The sequence below is a fragment of the Mastomys coucha genome, unplaced genomic scaffold, assembly GCF_008632895.1.
Source record: "Mastomys coucha isolate ucsf_1 unplaced genomic scaffold, UCSF_Mcou_1 pScaffold14, whole genome shotgun sequence".
Lineage (NCBI taxonomy): Eukaryota > Metazoa > Chordata > Mammalia > Rodentia > Muridae > Mastomys > Mastomys coucha.
The window spans coordinates 64,737,565-64,743,927 of NW_022196896.1; the positions used below are offsets into that span (position 1 = coordinate 64,737,565).

General features: G+C 39.4%; 1 protein-coding gene across 4 annotated transcripts in view; it reads right to left on the reverse strand.

The window, feature by feature from the left end:
* The window catches only part of Tmem131 (transmembrane protein 131), a 149,959-nt gene that overhangs the window by 142,101 nt on the left and 1,495 nt on the right, over nt 1-6,363 (reverse strand). The window lies entirely within an intron of this gene.

Here is a 6,363-nt window from a genome sequence, read left to right on the forward strand (position 1 = left end):
AAAAAAATCAAGGTGGGGAACCTAAGGATAAGTAACACCTAAGTTGTCATCTAACTTCTACATGCACACAATACACACACACATACCTGCACATACATAAAAACCAGGCTGGAAGGTAATAGTGAGGGTAGTATGAAAGGCAAATACTGTGTATTCTCTTCTATATATTGTATATTCTCTACTATATGCTGTGTATTCTCTACTATATACTGTGTACTCTCTACCATATACTGTGTATTCTCTACCATATACTGTATACTCTCTACCATATACTGTGTACTCTCTACCATATACTGTGTATTCTCTACCATATACTGTGTAGTCTACCATATACTGTGTACTCTCTACCATATTGGCATCAACAATACATGGTACTGAAATTCCTGCATGTGACATAAAAGCAGAGGGGAAGGAAGGAGAAAGAGGGTTGTGCAGGAGCAAACAGTAACAGGTACATGACATCTGTGTATGAAAATGTCATAATGAAACCCATTATTCTGTACACTAAAAACTGAATAATAAATTAACCAGATTGAACACGGCTGTAATCCCTGCACTCAGGAAGCTGAGGCAGTAAGATTGCTGAGTTCAAGTCTAGCCTAGGCTATAAAGATTCCTGTCTCTTTAAAGACATAAAAAAGCCACACATGATGGCATATGCCTAGAATCTTACCTACTCCACTTGGGATTCTGAGTCAGTAAAGTTCTAAGTTCAAGGCTTATCTAAGTTACCTAGGACACACAAGATCGATCTAGGCAACCTAGGGAAACCTTGACATAGTCAAAAGTTAAAAAGAGCCAGGGTACAGCTGAGTGACAAGGCACTTACACAGCATCACCATGGCCCTGGGTTCAATCTCTAGTACTGAGAAAAGAAAGGAGAAACTATGGCTGCCTGCCTAGGGTCCCAGCACTATAGAGCCTCAAAAAGAGGCCCTAACTCTGAGGCCAGCCTGGCCCACACAGGAAGAAAATGGAAATTCCAACACATGCTGCAACACAAGCTTCACAGACATTATGCCAAATAAAATAAAACAAGTCAAAAAGACACTGCTGTGGGAGTCCACTTATATATTAGGCAACTCTCACCAAATTCAGACACTGTGGCCAGGATGGGGGAGTAGTGGCCACAGTAGAGAAATGGGAGTTGTTTATAGGCAAAGGGTTTCCAATGATGCTTGATGAAAGAGTTCTGGGATCTTCTGCACAACATGTGAATACTGCACACCTAAAATGATTAATATAATCAATTTTGTGGGATTTCATCACAAAAGACATACAAACAATGCAAGTTTTACACTCTTATCATGACAGAACTTTTCAAGAATCCTCTTAGACATTAGACATTTGTCAGACCTTTGTCCCATGTATTGTATCAAGCTGAATGAAGCACAGTGAAGCTTCTCAAATGTCTTTGTAAGAAAAACCAAAGCACTAGAACCAAGCTTCTTCTGAAACCCTGGGGTTCGAACTGCTGTCTAAAAGAAACTTTGTTCTCTACCAAAGCAAAATCTCTCTGGGCATGGTGGTGTCTGCCTGCAATCCCAGCACTAAGAAGGCTGAAACAGGAGAATAAGAAGTTGGAGGGCAGCCTGGGCAACACAGTTAAGACTCTGTCTCAAAGTCAAACAATGAGCAGCACAGTAAATTCTACTCCCAGCCTTTAGATTCTCTTTTAGTATGCTTTAATCTAGGACCAACTTCCAATAATGCCCAGGTCTAGACCAACCTGTTATACCAAAAAGAGCCAAGGAGTATTTGCAGAATGCAATATTGCTTAACTCAAGCAACAAAAACAGGCTTCTAACTCATCAAATACAACAGTCAATAGCTACCAATAGCAAATATTCAATACCCTAGACTATCCACTAATAGGAAAGTTTCTTTTTAAGAATTCTGATGATCCAGAATGGGCTATGAGCATTTTAATGTTTATCAAGTTGACAGAAAATGACTACTAAAATTCAAGGAATTAGCTGGGTGTGATGGCACACAGCTTTTAATCTCAGCTCTCATGAGGCAGAAGCAAGTGATCTACTCCAGTTCAAGGCCAGTCTACACAGCTAGTTCCACACAGTCAGGGAGAGATCTGGTCTTAGAAAATACAATAACAAAACCAACTAACTGGTGCACTGCCATGCTTGCTCTTTCTCCGGTGAGAACTTAGCATGACACTTACACACATAAATGCTCACTGGAAACTACATGGTTTGGATCAGGGTAACAATGGTTTGCATGGAATCCTAGCCTCACCATTTACCGGCTATTACCTGAGTACTATACCAGTCTCACTATTTTGAGGATCGTCCTGGAATCAAGGCAGCAATGGTCTATTATTTATTTACTTTAATTATGTGTTTGCTGTACATCTGTGTGGGGTGCTGTACATGAATGTAGGGAGCAACAGAGCTCCCAGGGGAGGAGCTAGAGGCAGCTGCCTCCCATGTGGGTGTTGGAAACCTCATGTGGGTCCACAAGAGCATACACATTCTTAACACTGAGCTATCTCTCCAGACCAAGGAGTGAAGGTTTAGATAAGTATGACAACTCATTCTAGTCATAAATGGAAGCAACATATGGGCAAGGGAAAACAATATCCTACTGTCATATATCCTAAGGACAACTACACCTGAGGATTTTTACCTATTTTTGACTCTAAACTCCAAGTCATCAGTTTAAAGAAAATGGAAGATAAGATAATTTCAAGCAATTGTTGATTCAGAAGTATGTTCGTGCTATAGATGCCTCACACAAAGTCTAGTCCAGGTGAAGGAGGAAGCTGTGGAATCACTTAATTGACTGCTGATATAAAATGAATGAACAGACTCCACATGCTTGAAGAGAACAGGAGGCTGTGCACTGGGGCACCCTGAGCTGAACAATGGAAGTCAAGGAAGAGCTGACCAAAGGAGGGATCACAGGCACTGACACCACCAAGGGTCAAGACTGAGTTCAATGTGGCTGAGGAATATCGCCGCACTAACAACAACTGGGAAATGGGAGGCAGTGTGAGCTAATCCTGCCCAGACTTTAGTGTATGCTGCTGGCCAGACACTCAGATGCAGACAAGACACCATCCAACTGGCACATGCAGGGCAGTGACAGCTGGCTAGGACACAGTGACAACCAAGTACAAAGTCCACTCCTCACATAAAGCCAAGCTGCTCTCGCAGACAAAATGGAGAATTCAGACCCCTTGGTTTGGCAAACCAAAAAGAAATCTCAAGTCACAAGGGAGAGCATTTCTAAGATACTAAGAACCCAGAAAATACTGCGCTGCCAAGAGGAACATGATTTACCAAGAGTCTGGGAAACAAATTAGATGATTTTACATCTCTTCCAAAGGGCATCTCTTCAGAGGTGCCTATGAGGGCTCACTGTAAGAATTGACAAAGAGAAAGGCTGGAAAGAGGAGGAAGACGCTTATCAGAAAAGAGGGCATACTTCCCGACTAGAGGACTCCAATGTTTCTGACTACTAGAAGGCTTTTAGAAAAAGCAAAACAAGCTCATTCATAGAGTGTTCATTCTGTACCATCCTATTTAACAGGCTCTAAATTAAAATGTAGCCAAAACACCTCTCTCTCCTTAAAATGTAACTTTACATTAGAAAGTGCCTATCTTTCTAATCAATTCTCTGAGCCCAAGACAGACAAATCACTAACAGGCTTTTATTCCCTTCTTCTGGCCTTAAGCCCTAAGCACTTGGTTCTTATGCTTTGCATAGAGAATACCATTTTCTGTATATGACACAAATACAGCTGAAAATAAAGGTTATGCACGAAACCACACGTGGGCAGAAAATAAATAAATAAATAAATAAGTGTCTCAATAACACTACAGACTTGGCCTTGCCTTTAACTACCAATTAATGGAAATACATGAGGCCTCCAGATGCAAACTGTCAGTGAATGAAACAGTCCAAAAATCAGCCCCAAGCTTTATTTACTAGGTATATAAATGGTAAGTTTAGAGTAAGCCAAAAAGCACCACACCTTCCAAAATCCACTTCACAATCAAATGAATAAGATATTTTAAAAACTTATCAGCTAGGCATGTGAGGGTAGGGGTGGCTTGGCAGTTAAAAGAGTACTTTCTGCTATTGCAGAGGACCAGGTTCAGGTCTAAAGACCTGTATCAGGCATCTCACAACCACCCGTGATCCCAGCTCAAAGGATCTGATTCTTCTGTCCAGCATGAGGCATTCATACAGTACACAAGTTTACAGGTAGGCAAAACATTCAAACACACAAAATAAAACTTAAAAGAAGCCAACATTTGATATGTAAATGAAGAAAACATCCAATAAAAGAAAAAAGCCTAGCTTACTGTAATGACTGACTTATAACTCAAGACTCCATCAAAAGTCATAACATATACATACCTTCACAGTGCACATTTTATAATTTACTTTATTACAGAGAGACAGATACTTTCTGTTTTCAGTATGTAAATGTTACTCTCAAGAAAACTCTGGACACTAACCAGGTTATCTGTAGTGATTATAGTGACTTTATATCTGGCCACTATCTCAAAGCTTTTACAAACTTTCAAGCTCAATCAAAGGTCCCTTTCCTCTGGACCAGAGATAACACACTTCACAGATCAGTTAAGATGTGTGCTAAGATACGAGTCCTAAGAATGTTAAGACAAGGAATGGCTCATGTGGTCATGTGGTTTGAACCCTAAGAACTGCATCAGGCCACCCAGCTTTGCCAGCAGCTTTCCTTTAGGAGACAGGAACTTTTACTTTGTTTTGATTTTCTAGGAAATTCGCTGCAATGAAGGAAAAAATATACAAACATACAATACCCAGAGAACTACCACTAAATTTGCTGGTAGATCTCTTCTTGGAAATGTCAAACTATGTTACTTGACACAGAAGATCCTCGGGGAGTAAAGAGATAAACTAAACTTAGCTATCCTTATAAGTCGAACCAAATTTCCTAAAAACAAAAACAAAAACAAAACAAAACAAACAAACAAAAAAAAGAAACAAAAACCAAAAACTCAACAGCACTGGGACAAATGTTATATTAGAGCCACATCAGAGGCCAAAGACACTGTGTCACAATCCTGGGCGAAAATCAATTCCATTTCCCCTACTTATTCAAAATAAAAACATGACTGGAATTTGATCTGGAAGCATGTTTTGAGAGTAGAACATTTACTGAGAGATTTTTTTTTTTGGAACATTTAATTAAAATCAGACTTATTTATGAGAGACCAAGCATATGATCCATATTAATATAATTACTCCTAATATCTTAAATAACTATTTGGACCATACAAATTGTTCCCCCAGATACAGCATAACCACAAAGGATGTCTGATTCAGCCAGGCCTTGTGGCTGATTCAATCACTTCCTTTCATATTTAACACCTTGGCAGCTATTCTACAGGCTCAGCCCTTACATATATTTATGAATATTAGAGAGGTGCATGGACACTTGTAAATCATGCAAATGGAAAATATGCAAAATATTTTAGACTAATGTCCTCAAACAATAAATTTATTTATTTAACTGTACCACCAAAATCAGTGTATAAAGTGACAATTGAAAAATAATAAGCTTTAGAAGGATAATGAAAACTTAGACGCAGTCACTGCCTCAGTTCCCAGTCCGGGAGACTCAAAAGCCCCTAGCTAGGTGCCTACTGTGCACCTCTACCACACAAGGCCATCAACAGCAAAGCCAAGCAAGTGCCCCCTCTAGGTCACAGTGAAGCAAGAGTAGACATGCCCATTCAGCTATCAAAATACATGTGCAAATGTTGGCTGCCATGGCCGCCCACAACAACACTAAACTAACAGAGAGGAAATCATAAATAATAAAAACTATGACAATCTCAGGCCTGACCATCTTAAAGCAGTATTTTTTATGCTTAAAATAATCTTGCCTCTGCCAAATCCCTGCGTGCCTGTTAACTAGGCTGACACTGTTTACAGAATTAAATGAGGGAATGTCATGTTTCTATGGAAAATAAATAATAAACTGACACCAAGAGGTGCACTTTAAGGCTAATCTGGTTTAACAGTGACTTTATAACCATACAGGAAAACAACTTCAAAGTTATAAGGCAAGAAATTATTTTCTGGGGCTGGAGAGATGGCTCAGTGGTTAAGAGCACTGACTGCACTTCCAAAAGGTCCTAAGTTCAATTCCCAGCAACCACATGGTGGCTCACAACCATCTGTAATGGGATCTAATTCCCTCTTCTGGTGTGTCTGAAGACAGCTACAGTGTACTCATATATATAAAATAAAATGAATCTTTAAAAAAAAAAGAAATTATTTTCTTGTAGAATTCCTCTGGTGTGTCATGAAAAATAATCTAACTAGTTTTCTTAGTAAAAATAAAAA